The 15981-nt window shown below is 37.8% G+C and overlaps 1 non-coding gene across 1 annotated transcript; it reads left to right on the plus strand.

The window, feature by feature from the left end:
* The first annotated feature begins 11236 nt into the window (after positions 1-11236).
* On the plus strand, positions 11237-11364 carry LOC124995173 (small nucleolar RNA SNORA26). Its single transcript, XR_007110648.1, has one exon. It is a non-coding gene; the product is annotated as a small nucleolar RNA SNORA26 (small nucleolar RNA).
* The last annotated feature ends 4617 nt before the right edge of the window (positions 11365-15981 follow it).

The raw sequence follows: 15981 nt of genomic DNA on the forward strand, positions 1-15981 counted from the left end.
GTGAAAAGCCAGGCACAGGAGAGATACAATTTAGAGACAAGGAATTATGGGATCCGCAAGTGAGGACAGGGGCTAAGACCAGGCTCCTATGTCACACGAGTGGACCCCCATGGGGAGTCCAGTGGTGCAGTCTTCCAGAGGGACTGGCAATTGCTACACCCTGCCCCCAGGAGTCCTGCCTCCAAGTCTAATCCTCCCACCTTGGTAACTGTCACCGTCCTGAGGGTGGAGTCGCCAGCCAACTCCAGACAACCCTGCCTATCAGAAGAGAAGGGAGGCAGAGAGAATACTGAACTCCAACAGAAACAATTGTTAAAATTTCCTTCCAGACTTTCTTTTTCTTTTCCCCACTTTTTTTTTCTCTTTCCTTCCTTCATTTCCCACTCTCACATTTCAATCATCTTTGAAATCAAGTACCTTTCATGCATCAGGTTACTGAAGACCAGGAAGTTCGAATAGTATATTACAATTTTGTTATAGATTTTTTTTTTTATTTTTAAGTTTTATTTTTCCTTTTTAAAATTTTTCTCACTCTATTTTCCTCTTATTTATCTGCTTTCTTGGAGTCTCTTTCTCCCTTTTCTCATGCTAACAACCAACTTCCTTTGGTTCTGCATTCACTCTGTCTATGATCTAGTACCTCTATATTCTCACTTCTTACCTCATTAACATTACATCCTACACCCCTCCCCCATCCTCTCTGTCCACCATTTGAAATTATAGACCTTATTGCAAACCTATTGTTTATGCTATAAATTAATAATCAAACTCATCATTTGTTTATTATGACAATAAATTTAATGTATTAATAGGGGCTATTTGGTTTAAGACTGCATATTGTTTGTATTGAGTACTGTTAATATTGATCTCCCCCTTAGAGGTGAGGTATTAGAAACCTGCAGGGACACTATAAACCTATAGGGGGAAACTGTAATAACTCAGATCTGCACTGCTAGAAGGGAAGATACACAAACAACATGAAAAAAAGGGGAAGAAAGTACCCCAAACAAACCAAGATGCTATACTGATAGAATCCATTGACAGCATGGTAGAAAAAATGTCAGAAAAGGATTTCAGAATGAACATGATTAAAATGATCCACAAAGTAAAGGATGATATAAGAGAGCAACAAATGCAAGCAATAAATGATCACTCCAATAAACAGGTAAAAGAGCAACTGCAGGAAGCAAAAGATCATTTTAATAAAGAGATAGAGATTCTGAAGAAAACCAAACACAAATCTTTGAAATGAAGGAAACAATAAACCAAATACAAAACTCAGTAGAAAGCATCACCAACAGACTAGATAACTTGGAAGACAGAATATCAGACAATGAAGACAAAATATTTAACCTTAAAAATATAGTTGACTAGAGAAGATGGTAAGAAATCATGAACAGAACCTCCAAGAATTATAGTATAACATGAAAAGACCAAATTGAAGAATTAATGGGATAGAGGAAGCCACAGAGTTACAAACCAAAGGAATGAAAATCTCTACAATGAAATAATTTCCCAAACCTGAAGAATGAAATGGAAAATTAAATATAAGAGACCTACAGGACACCAAATGTACAAAATTACAACAGATCCAGAGCAAGGCACATTATAATGAAAATGCCCAGCATACAAAATAAAGATAGAATTTTAAAGACTGTAAGAGAAAAGGATCAGATTACACATAGGGGGAAACCAATATGGATATCAGCAGATTTCTTAACCCAGAGCCTAAAAGCTAGAAGGTCCTGGAACAATATATACCAAACTTTGAAAGAAAATGGATGCCAACCAAGAATCTTATATCCAGCAAAACTAACCTTCAGATTTGATGACAAAATAAAATCCTTCCATGGTAAAAAAAAAAAAAAGTTAAAAGAATTTACAAATAGAAAACCTAGGGCTGGGAAGATAACTCAGTTGGTAGAGTGTTCGCCTTACAAGCACGGGCCCTGGGTTCAATCCCCAGCACCAAAAAATAAATAAATAAATAAATAAATAAAATTAAATAGAAAGCCTATACTATAGAACATTCTCAGCACAATATTCCATGAGGAGGAAATAAAAAATGACAATGAAAGTCAGTAAAGGGAGGAACTCAAGGAAATCCAATCAAAGGAGAAACCAAGTCAAGTTAAAGACCAAAAATAAGCCTAAATGACTGGGAATACAAATCATATCACGATAGTAACCCTGAACATTAATGGCCTAAATTTATTAATCAAAAAACAAAGACTGACAGATTAAATTTTTAAAAAAAGACCCAACAATATGCTGCCTACAAGAGACTCATCTCATAGGAAAAGATATCCACAGACTAAAAATGAAAAGATGTGAAAAAACATATCACGCACATAGACTCAGTAAAAAAGCAGGGATTTCTATCCTGATATCAGATAAAGTTGGCTTCAAGCAAAAGTTAGTCAGAAGGGATAAGGAGGGACATTTCGTACTGTTTGAGGGAATCATAAATCAATAAGACATAACAATCATAAATATTTATGCTACAAACAATGGAGAATCTATGTACGCCAAACAAACCCTTCTCAATTTCAGGAATCAAATGAACCACAACACAATAATATGGGGTGACTTTAACATACCTCTCTCACCACTGGCTAGATCTTCCAAACAAAAACTGAACAAAGAAACCATCAATAATAATACCATCAATAATACCATCAATAATTTAGATTTAACAGACACATATAGAATATTCCATCCATCAACAAGTAAATACACTGTTTCTCAGCAGCACATGGATCCTTCTCTAAAATAGACCATATGTTATGCCACAAAGCAACTCTTAGCAGATACAAAAAAATAGAGATATTACCTTGTATTCTATCAGATCATATTGGAATGAAATTTGAAATCAATGATAAAATAAAAAAGAGAAACTACTCCAACACCTGGAGACTAAATAATACACTATTGAATGATGCATGGATAGCAGAAGACATCCAGGAGGAGATTAAAAAAAAAATTCTTAGAGGTAAACAAGGACACTAACACAAAATATCAAAATCTCTGGTACACTATGAAAACAGTACTAAGAGGAAAATTCATTGCATTGAACTCATTCAATAAAATAATTTTTAAAATCAACAAATAAATGACCTAACATTACATTTCAAAGCCCTAGGAAAAGAACAGATCAACACCAAAAGTAGTAGAAGACAGGAAATAATTAAAATCAGAGCTGAAATCAATGAAATTGAAACAAAAGAAACAATTGAAAAAATTGACATAACAAAAGTTAGTTCTTTGGAAAAATAAACAAAATTGATAAACCCTTAGCCACACTAACAAAGAGGAGAGAGAAAACTCAAATCACTAAAATTTGTGATGAAAAAGGAAATATCATGACAGACACTATTGAAATAGAAAACATAATTAGAAGCTATTTTGAAAATCTATACTCCAACAAAATAGAAAATCTTGAAAACATTGACAAATTTCTAGAAATATGATCCTCCCAAATAGAACCAGGACATACATTTAAACAGATCAATTTCAAGCAATGAAATAGAAGAAGCCATCAAAAGCCTACCAACCAAGAAAAACCCAGGACCAGATGGATTCTTAGTCAATTTCTGCAAGACCTTCAAAGAACCAATACTCCTCAAAATATTCCATGAAATAGAAAAGGAGGGGGAACCCTTCCAAGTTCATTCTATGAAGCTAGTGTCACCCTGATACCAAAACCAGACAAAGACACATTAAGGAAAGAAATGTTCAGTCCAATATCCCTGATGAACATAGATGCAAAAATTCTTAACAAAATTCTGCCAAATCCCATACAAAAACATATTTAAAAGATAGTGCAACATAACCAAGTCGGGGTGCAAGTTTGGTTCAACATCCAGAAGTCAATAAATGTAATTAATCACATAAATAAACTTAAAGTTAAGATCACATGATCATTTCAATAGATGCAGAAAAAAAGCATTTAATAAAATACAGCACCTCTTCATGCTTAAAACACTAGAAAAATTAGGGATAGTAGGACCATACCTCAACATTATAAAGGCTATCTATGCTAAGCCCATGGCCAACATCTTTCTAAATGGAGAAAAACTAAAAACATTCCCCCTAAAAACTGGAACAAGACAGGGACACCCTCTTTCACCACTTCTATTCAACATTGTCCTTGAAATTCTAGCCAGAGCAATTAGACAGACCAAAGAAATTAAAGGAATACAAATAGGAAAAGGAAAACTCAAACTATCACTATTTGCTAACAACATGATTCTATATTTAGAAGATCCAAAAAATTCCACCAGAAAACTTCTAAGATTAATAAATGAATTCAGTAAAGTAGTAGGATATAAAATCAACTCTCATAAATCTAATGCATTTCTATTCGTAACTGATGATTCCTCTGAAAGAGAAATTAGGAAAACTATGCCATTCACAATAGCCTCAAAAAATAGAATAAAATAAAATACTTGGGGATCAATCTAACAAAAAGAGGTGAAAGACTTCTACAGTGAAAACTACAGAACACTAAAGAAAGAAATTAAAGAAAACTTAAGATCAAAAGATCTCCCATGCTCTTGGGTAGGCAGAATTAATATTGTCAAAATGGCCATACTACCAAAAGTGCTATACAAATTTAATGCAATTCCTATTAAAATTCCAATGATGTAACTCTTAGAAATAGAGGACACAATCATGAAATTCATTTGGAAAAATAAGAGACTCAGAATAGTCAAAACAATCCTTAGCAGGAAGAGTGAGGTATTACAATACCAGACCTTAAACTATACTACAGAGCAATAGTAACAAAAACAGCATGGTATTGGCACCAAAATAGACAGGTAGACCAATGGTACAGAATAGAAGACACAGAGATAAACCCACATAAATACAGTTATCTCATACTAGACAAAGGTGCTAAAAACATACAATGGAGAAAATGTAGTCTCTTCAACAAATGATGCTGGGAAAACTGGAAATCCATATGCAGCAAAATGCAATTAATTAAACCCTTGTCTCTCACCCTGCACAAAACTCAGCTCAAAATGAATCAAGGACCTAGGAATTAGACCAGAGACCCTGTACCAAACAGAAGAAAAAGTAGGCCCAAATCTTCATCATGTCAGCTTAGGACCTGACTTAACAAGATTCCTAAAGTACAAGAAATAAAGCAAGAATCAATAAATGGGATGGATTCAAACTTAAAATCTTTTTCTCAGGAAAGGAAACAATCAGTAATATGAAGAGAACCTAACAGAATGGGAGAAAATCTTTACCACACGCACTTCATTTAGAGTGCTAATCTCCAAAATTTATAAAGAACGCAAAAATCTTTACACCAAAAATACAAATAACCCAATCAATTAATGGGCTAAGAAACTGAGCAGACACTTTATGGAAGAAGATATACAAGCGATCAACAAATATGTGAAAAAAATGTTCAACATCTCTAGTAATAAGAGAAATGCAAATCAAAACTACCCCAAGATTCCATCTCACTCCAATTAGAATGGCTATTATCAAGAATACAAGAAACAGTAGGTGTTGGCAAGGATGTGGGGGAAAAGGTACACTTCATGCATTGATGGTGGGATTGCAAATTGGTTCAGCCACTCTGGAAAGTAGTATGGAGATTCCTCAGAAAACTTGGAATGGACCCACCATTTGACCCAACTATCCCACTTCTCGTTTTATACCCAAAGGACTTAAAATCAGCATACTACAGTGACACAGCTACATCAATGTTTATAGCAGCTCAATTCACAATAGATAGATTGTGGGACAAAACTAGATGCCCTTCAATAGATGAAAGGATAAAGAAACTGTAGTATATATATATATACAATGGAATATTACTCAGCCATAAAGAATAAAATTATGGCTTTTGCAGGTAAATGAATGGAGTTAGAGAATATCATGCTAAGTGAAATAAGCCAATCCCAAAACATCAAAGGTCTATTGTTTTCTCTGATAAGCGGATACTGATACATAACCAAGGGGTTGGGGGGGTAAGAGAAGTATGGAGGAAAGTTGGATTGTGTAGAGGGAAATGAGGGAAGGGGAGGGGGCAGGGGCAATGAAAGATGGTGAATGATACACATCATTATCCTATGCACATGTATAATTACATGAATGCTGTGACTCTACATCATGCACAACCAAAGAAATGAAAAGTTGTACTCCATCTGTGTACATGTATCAAACTGCATTCTGCTGTCATGTATAACTAAATAGAACAAACAATTTTAAAAGGAGAGAGAAAAAGGTTGCTTTAGCTCACAGTCCTGGAGGTTTCAGTCAAGCCTGGACAGACCCAAAGAAGAGGAAGAAGGAGAAGAGTCCACAATCACTTTTAAAGAAAAGCCCTTCAGGGGTTGGGGCTATAGCTTGGTATCAGAGCGCTTACTAGCACACTTGAGGCACTGGGTTCAATCCTTAGCACCACATAAAAATAAACACTTGAAGACATTCTGTCCATCTGCAACTAAAAAAAAAAAAAAAAAAAAAAAAAAAATTTAAGAAAAACACCTTCAAAGATACAGAAATTGAAATTCCATGCTGTCATTCTGTCTATCATCTTGCCATTGCAGATTTCCTAAATGTGTTTGTATATGATCGCCCACCGCCTGCGGGGACAATCACAACACATACGCTCTTCCTCATCACAGGAACCAAAAAGGCGCTTTATTCCACAAGTCTCAGACTTATATTGAGAACATCAGCCTATCAGAGAGTAGACTACCAGGAAAGTCAGCCTATCAAGGAACAGTCTCCAGGCAGATACCAGGATCGCCTCGTGTACAACAGCCAACCAGAGTTACTTCCTAAAACTTGTTTACGAGTGCAGCTATGTCTGGCAAGCTGCCAGGCGCCATCTTAGAGATCAGGCCACGGTGCGGCTCTGGGGCCCTCAGAGCCTGCCCCTGACATTTGTGCACACACGTGTGCAAGTGTTCAGAATGGAACTGGAGCCTCTAGCTTCTACACTCATTGAATGCGCTTAAATGCCTGATATGCTCACCAGTCACCTCTTCTATTAGACTAGGGAATCAAAGTTCTTCCCAAAATACTAGCAATACATGGGTCCTTGTGGAGGGCTACAACTGAGATTGGGGATCCCTGATTGCTTCATGGCTGTGGCACACCCGCTGCCTGGGAATGTTCCTCTGTATGGGTACAGGATGCCCAGCTGCTATAGTGATAGCAACGAGGCTCTGGGCAAGAGTCTTACCAGTCTGGATCTTGATCTCAGGTACCTCGCTCCCCGGAGAGAGGAATTTTGAGTATGACAAGACAATTGAGTGTTTCACCCACTCTGCTGCTTCTAAGTCTTCCTGCTTAACAGTAGCTTTAGACAATGGGTTTCCTGAAGTGCTTCAGGAAGCTCCAAGCACTGCAGCAGTGAAATAGCTACAAGTATGTTTCTTGCCTGTAACTTCCTAGTGTACAGTATATAAAGATGTACAACCATAGAAATGAAAAGTTGTACCCCATTTGTGTACAATGAATCAAAATGCAGTCTGTAAAAATAAACAATTTTTTTTAAAAAAGAACAAATGCCTCTATAGTCCTTTACTTCTTGATAAATAAACTTGCTGGACCAACGCTTTAGACACTGCTTCTCCAGCAGAGAGCTGATCCCACCTGATCCCAGCCTTTTATCTTAATGTGTGTGTGTGTGTGTGTGTGTGTGTGTGTGTGTGTGTGTTTCTTTTTTTTTATTGTAAACAAATGGGATACATGTTGTTTCTCTGTTTGTACATGGATAAAGGCATACCGTTTGTGTAATCATAAATTTACATAGGGTAAAGTTGTTTGATTCATTCTGTTATTTTTTCCCTTTCCCCCACCCCTCTTTTCCCTCTATACAGTCCCTCCTTCCTCCATTCTTGCCCCCCTCCCACCTCCCATTCTGTGTCATCATCCGCTTATCAGTGAGATCATTCGTCCTTTGGTTTTTTGAGATTGGCTTATCTCACTTAGCATGATATTCTCCAATTTCATCCATTTGCCTGCAAATGCCATAATTTTATTCTTCTTTATGGCTGAGTAATAGTCCATTGTGTATATATATATAAAGATAAAGAAACTGTGAGATATATATATATATATATATATATATATATACCACAGTTTGTTTATCCATTCATCAATTGAAGGACATCTAGGTTGGTTCCACAATCTGGCTATTGTGAATTTAGCAACTATGAACATTGATGTGGCTGTATCTCTGTAGTATGCTGATTTTAAGTTCTTTGGGTATAGGCCAAGGAGTGGGATAGCTGGGTCAAATGGTAGTTCCATTCCAAGCTTTCTGAGGAATCTCCACACTGCTTTCCAGAGTGGCTGCACTAATTTGCATTCCCACCAGCAATGTATGAGTGTACCTTTTTCCCCACATCCTCGCCAACAACTATTGTTGCTTGTATTCTTGATAATCGCCATTCTAATGGGAGTGAGATGGAATCTTAATGTAGTTTTGATTTGCATTTCTCTTATTACTAGAGATGCTGAACATTTTTTCATATATCTGTTGATTGCTTGTAGATCTTCTGTGAAGTGTCTGTTCATATCCTTAGCCCATTTGTTGATTGGGTTATTTGTATTCTTCGTGTAGAGTTTTTTGAGTTCTTTATATATTCTGGAAATTAGTGCTTTATCTGAAGTATGAGTGGCAAAGATATTCTCCCACTCTGTAGGTTCTCTCTTCACATTGCTGATAGTTTCCTTTGCTGAGAGAAAGCTACTTAGTATGAATATATCCCAGTTATTGATTCTTGCTCTTATTTGGGAGTCCTGTTAAGGAAGTCTGATCCTAAGCCAAGAAGTTGAAGATTTGGACCTACTTTTTCTTCTCTAAGATGCAGGGTCTCTGGTCTGATTCTGAGGTCCTTGATCCATTTTGAGTTGATTTTTGTGCAGGGTGAGAGATAGGGGTTTAGTTTCATTCTGTTGCATATGGATTTCCAGTTTTCCCAGTGTGTGTGTGTTTCATAATCCCTCATTGCCCTTTGCTGATTTCTGGGGTTCAACTATGCAGGTTGCTGCAGGTCCTCAGAGGCAAAATGAGGAATTTAATCTTGGTTACTGGATAGGGAGTTGGAGGATTGAATAAAAAACCTACATAGAGCAGCCGAAGGAGTCCAGAGAATGTAAAAACTGTGACGACTGGCTACTATTACATAATATAGTAACACCAACACATGCTCATCTGGCAAACGCCAACTTTTTATGGACATCATTTCTACAACACGTTATTAATGAGCATCATTTATGGGCTTGTGTATGTGTTGGGGTGGGGACTGGGGATTTAACACAGGACACTCTACCACTGAAATGCATCCTCAGTCCTTTAAGTTGACCAGGCTAGCCTCCATCTTGCAACCCTATTGCCTCTGCCTCCTTAGTAGCTGATCTGTGGGCATTTTTAGTAAGGTCTACGAGGTCCAGCATGATCTGATAGCCTCCAGCATCTCTGGCCACAACCCCCCTGCAGCCCAGTTTTTTTGTTTTTTCTTTTTTCCTACCTAATCCCTTGGCTTTTGTGCTGTGGTCACAGCAGACATCCTACTCTTGGAGGAATGGACTGAACTCCTTCCTGGAGCACATGTTCTGTACAGGCTCTTGCCTCTGCCTGGAACTAGACCACGAGTTCCTCTTCTTTGCCTCATATACACCTTTTTTTTTTTTTTTTTTTTTTTTTGGTACTGGGACTTGAACCACATCCTTAGGCCTTTTCATTCTTTATTTTAACACAGGGTCTTCTTAAGTTGTGGAAGCTGGATTTGACTTTGTGATCCTCCTGGAGTCTCTGGGATTACAGGTGTGCATCACTGTGCCCTTCTCCCATATATGAATCTTTAATGTTCTGCTTCATCATCCCTTCCAACCTTACACAGGGACCTTGACACCTCCATTTTAGCTCTAGTTAAGTAATAATTTTACATTTTTAAATGAATCTTGTATTCATGTTTGTTCTGTCTACTAGATTGAAAGCTCCACAAGAGAAAGGTCTGTTTTGGATTTTTGTCTATTTACTCCCAGGTCCATTTACATTGTTTTGCATGTGGTAGGTTCTCACCATATATATTGATTCTGTAAATGAACTAACACATCCCAATATGAGGCTGTTGCTCCTGAGGAATGGGCATTTATTTTACTTTATTTCACAACCGTGGTTCCCCTCATCTCTGGCTTTACTCAACTACACTGTGAAGAAATATACATATTTTACTGGGTAAAAATGGCTTGGGGAGAATGTAAATTTAATTGGCAGGGAGAGGAAGGAAAAGAGAAGTCAATCAAGTAAGCATAGTGAGAAATGGGGTAGTCCGTATTCTACAGAAACATGTATACAGAATTTTTAGAGTATTGCTTTTATAGTTGGCAAATGTTCCTGCACCTGCTTTCACCACCCTGTCATCACGTGTGCTTGGTGTTTAAAGACATATCCACAAAGACTGGTGAGCAGCCTGATCAATCCGGTTCTTTAGCCTGGGATGCTCGAAGTTCCAAGAAGGATTCTCGGTGCAAGGTGCACTACTTCTCCAGCTACCGTAGGGGCCAGAAGAATCCCAGCGGGCTGAGCCTTCGGCAGCCAATGGCCGGGTCAGTCCCGCCCGGCTGGAGACTTCCCGGGGATTGGTTGCTCGGGCCGCGGCCCCGCCCGCCGTGACACGCCCTCCCAGTCTTTCCGGGGATTGGCTGCTCGCGCCGCCCGCCCCGCCCCAGCCCCGCGTCTCGGCCACGCTCCACGTTGCCTTCCTGGGCTCCGCGGCCTGAGTGGCTCGCGGGTCTCATTTTCACCTGCAGAACAGGCGGTGTCTCCGGCCTCCGGCTGGGGGTATGCCCTGTCGGTCCGCGGACCGGGTAGGGGCTGGGCTCGCCGCACGCCCCCTCGAGCTTTGCTCCGGCGGTCAGAACGTAGAGGAAGAGCATCTCTTGGCGGCCCGGGGGGCGGGTGACCCTATCAGTCCCGGGACCGCGCGGGACACCAGCGCTGCGCCCAGCCACACGGAAGTTCCCCCGGGAGGGCTGACACAGTAACGAGTTTGCGCTTTGCTTCCTCAAGAACCCTGACCCAGGATGACCCTGGACCCCTGGAATTTGTGTCTAACGTTTGTGGAGGTCAGCAACCTCAATTCTAAGCGCAGCTATGTGCCTGTCCTTTGGTGAAATGAATTGACCCAGATTGCCAGCTCGTGGCCAAAGGCGGGGGAGGATTCCCAGGAGCTTGGTACCGTGGCCCTAATTGGACATGCCCTTAAAAATTAGAAAACTCACAAATCGCCTTTTCCTGTGTACTTTAAAGATTGACACAAACAGGTAAAAACCCAGAGAAAAGATTGCAAAACTCCTCTTTGGATTTTGACCGGTGTCACAGCTGAACCAGAAAAAAATTTCGTACAATTTAAGAAACTTCGTGATATTTTTACATAACTTAGAGCATAAGTGATAGATTCAAATTTATCCACTTTGTGGATCATAGTATCCACTCTGACCTTATCCATTAACAACTTTGGTATCTTTATGCTGCAATAAGGTACATGAAGGGCTCCCACCAAATAAATGGTCAGGGCAATGAGGACTTGGATAGCTGTTACTTTCCCAGAAGATATCCCACCTTCAATGCTAGCCAGGTTACAAATTTGGGATCCTTCATGCATAAAGAAACACCACCGTAGTTGCACCCAACATAAACAATCATAAACATCATAAACAATCCACCCACTGATCACAAAGTCATTCAACAATATGGACACTTTTTCCAGGTTTGGAAACAATGATCCAGAGAAAACAATTCTAAACATTTACAAAGTAATGGAACGAGTGTTCCATGTCACTGTGCAAACTTTGGAAGTCTATCAATCTAAAGTTAACAGAGTAACCTCTGTATTCCAAAATTGTGACCTATATACACTAACCACATACACCAACACAGAAGAGCTTGTGCAATTATTGGCAAATGGTGACACTTCTATGTAAATAAGGCAGGAGTAATGTCCATTCTACAGTGTACATTCTACATCAAATAAATGAGGCACAATCATTTAGTTGGCTGTTTCAGGAACAGGAGACTGTTTCTGTGGAACACCGGTCTATGTGTTCCTGTTTGTTCTTTTCTGCTTATTCATCCTTGTTCTAATCTGTTCTTGTCTTTCATTGATGACTTAACTCTCAACCTTTAACCAGTCTTCTCTCTACAGCAATGGAACCAGCTCCTTGTCTATGAAACTTTGTGTCCATTTTCAGATGGGAGAGTAAAGGGCCTAACACTTGGGAATGGCCTAATGTCTACTTAGTCCATCTGAACAAACAGCAGCTGCAGAAAAAAGAAAAAAAAAGTTTTGTCTAAACTTTGATGTGTATCTCAGCCTTTCTGAGAACTCAGCTGTTGTAGCCTCCTCAGAGGGAGCATCCTGTAAGGGAGGAAACTGAATGTGGGGACCTCTGGAGGAATTTAAATGTAAAAATAAGCCTTTTCTGACCCTTCCATACTTTCCCTCTGAAGCCTTAACACACATACCCCTCATCTCTGGCCATTCAGAAAAATACTCCATGTACAATGCTTTCACATGCATGTATAATAAATCTCTTTCTTATTAATCTGTTAATCTTTTTTTTAGAACCCCAACCACTGGAACCTAAGTTAGTAGAAGTTTTCCTCCCAGCAACACTGTCTAGATTTTCTGGATAGACAAGAGTATGTTCAAATAGATAAGGTAATTTAGAATCCTCCATTTGTTTGAAGGTGGGAAAATCCAATGCATACACACAAGGATTTCGCCCTTTGAACGTGTGTTGAAGAATAAGCTTTGGACAGTCATCCTATACATTTAAGAACTGACTGTAACTTTTTATTTCCCTTAGAGAGGAAGCTGCAAACCATTTAAAGCAGATGATCTGTGCTATCCTAACTTCCCATGAACAATGTAGTTTAGCCTTAACAGGGCATTTGATGTGAGTGGAGCCAGCTTACCACCATGGGCAGCAAATGAGACTAGAATGGTAGGGACAATGTAGAGGAAGTATTTATTGTACCGAATACTTCATTCTATCTGGTTTTGTGGTAAGTTCATAAAAAAGGAGAAAGTAAGAAAAAATCTATATACATATCCATTGGCATAGAAAACTGGAAGAGTAAGTTAGAAGCTAATGAATGTGATTATATAGAAGGAATGGCAGTGAGATGTCCACCTCCTTTTTAAAAGTTGAATATAAACAAACTAATAAACATTATAGCAAATTATAAATTTCATAACAATTATTTCAAGTTACATAAAAAATAGTATTCTGGGGACATTCTTAAAGGTAGGTTTATTCATTCTAATATTAATACTGTCAAAAAAATCCATTGTGGGGAGAACCAAGACAATTATGTATGTACACACACACCATATATTTTTTATTTTATATATACATGGTGTGTGTACATATATATATATATATATATATACATTATATATATATGCATGCATGCAGACACACACATATTTAATTTGAGGCTTTAAAATGACATTTAAAAAATATTTTATTCTGAGCTTGGTACAATAGTACAAGCCTGTAATCCAAGGAAATCAAGAGATTGAAGCAGGAGGATCCCAAGTTTGAGACCCTAAGCAACTTAGTGAGATCTTCTCAAAACTAAAAATTAAAAAGGGCTGGGGGTGTGGCTCAGTGGTAAAGTGCCCCTGAGTTCAAACCCCAAACCAAACCCCCCATGAAAAAAAAAAAGAATTTTTATTCTGAATTAAGTTTCAAAGAAAGTTGCAAAAATCATAAATTCCATGTACTCTTCAGCCACATTCTCCCCATGGAAGTGGAAAACTGACATTGAGATGTGTGGCAGTGTTCCACAGTTCTGTCATTTTGTCACATGTAGATTCATGTAAACACTACGATCCAGATATAGAAGGATAGAAGGTGGGTGGATTGATTTTTTGTCATCTTGATTTTTAAAACTTCCAATTCTCTTATGATGCTTTTGTTTTCCATTTTACAGATAATTAAAATTGCAGTGTTTGTGTGTTTGGGGGTGTGTGTGTGCGTGTACATGCACATGTGTGCATATGTGTAATATTCAGATGTCCTAGTCTTTCTCTACTGAACTCTATAAAAGAAAGAAGTTGACTTTTCTTCCATTGCTATATTTTTAAAAAATTCTTTCCTAATAGTTTCCTAATTAATTTAAACTTTTATGTTTAATTTCTTGTCTTTGGACTATTGTTCTAATTTCTATCTGATTATTAAAATATATGTTAGTTTTCTTTATTCCTTTGATTTAAGAAACCTTGTACATTCATGTTTTCTGTTTTATTATTTTTAAAATTGGAGCCATGTTTCTGAATTCTTATTTATTGGAGTAAAAATTTTCAGTAGCACTATTATTCTGTATTATGGCACAATAGACTATAAAAGCTAATAATAGCTCTTCTCTTTTCAGGTATTCTTTTATATTTAAATTCATTTATTTTTCCATGTGAATATTTATAAATATTTTCACTTAATATTACATTTAGCATTCTCTATATTTAACCACAATTGTATTAATATAAAAACTTTATATCCTTTCATGCAGTTGTAAATTAAGTAGATTAAGATTAAGTAAATTAAGTAGAGAAAAGAGTCATATAAAATATTTAGTCTCAAGCTTCAGAACTTACTTCTTATGCATTCAGCCATCCAAAGCTTGTTTCTTTTCTGTCTTCCTTCATCCTTTAGGCCTATAAACTCACTCTATTCAAGAATATGCTATAGCTCTCTATATATTTAACTCCTTTCTCAAAAAACTCCCAGTAATAAACCTAAGAGCTAGCACTGAAATGTATTTGTTCTAAGCACTTTATACTTTTAACACATGTAAGCTTTCCAACACCATTAGGTAGGTACCATTACTTTCTTCAGCTTCCAGCTAAAGTAAGACAGACAGGTCAAGTAACTCTCCAAGTTCTCACAGATGCCAAATGGTGGAAGTTGGCATGACTCCTGAAGCAGCCAGTTCTACAGGCCATTCTCTGAAGCACTGTCCAGTATGTTTTACAATTAAACAAATAAATGTAAGCAGCATTCTTTTTGTTCTTTCAAATAATTAAGTTTTTGTGACTGTTATAAATTACAAGTGATTTTTTAGCTGGTCATATGAGGATTTTATTGACTTTTATCTGTTTTTTAACTTATTTTTGTACCTTCAGGAAAATGTTAGCTGATTTCTTTGGATTTTCTAAGTGTATCGATTACATCACCTACAAATACTGGTACTTTTCTTCTTTTTTGTATACAAGTACACTGGCATGAAATTTTCAAAGCAATATTAAATACTAATTGTGTTAGAATTAGTTATTAAAGAAAATGTGATTACAGTTTCATGAGTTGAATAAAACACCCCCCCCCCCCCGACCCGTGGTGCTGGGATCAAACACAGGGCCTTGCACTTTCTAGGCAAGCACTCTATCATTGAGCCATGCCTCCAGACTTACATGTACTCTCACCTGACAGAAGCAAACTTTTCCTTAACAATGTAGGCAGACCTGAGATTTTTCTCCCTTATCTCAAATTATAAGTGTAAGTGCTTTAGCTGAAGATCTTGAAAATATGAAAATTAATTTGACTCAGGTTGGGCGTGGTGGCACACACCTGTAATCCCAGTGGCTGGGGAGGCTGAGGCAGGAGGATCGTAAGTTCAAAGCCAGCCTCAGCAACTTAGCAAGGCCCTAAGCAACTCAGTGAGACCCTGTCTCTAAGTAAAATACAAAATAGGGCTGGGGATGTGGCTCAGTGGTCGAGTGCCCCTGAGTTCAATCCCTGGTACCCTTGCCGCCAAAAAATTAAAATGAATTGATTCAGTTTAATTGGATTTGAAGATATGGGAAACTTAAGTGTGATTTAAAGATTATATGGAAAGAAAATGAGCCTTAGATGAAATGGTATTTACCAGGCATTTATTTGGGGCACTAATTCTCAAACTTGACTGCACATTGGAAATTATCAGTAAGATTTACAAAT

Source organism: Sciurus carolinensis, chromosome 10, assembly GCF_902686445.1.
Source record: "Sciurus carolinensis chromosome 10, mSciCar1.2, whole genome shotgun sequence".
NCBI classification, from domain to species: domain Eukaryota; kingdom Metazoa; phylum Chordata; class Mammalia; order Rodentia; family Sciuridae; genus Sciurus; species Sciurus carolinensis.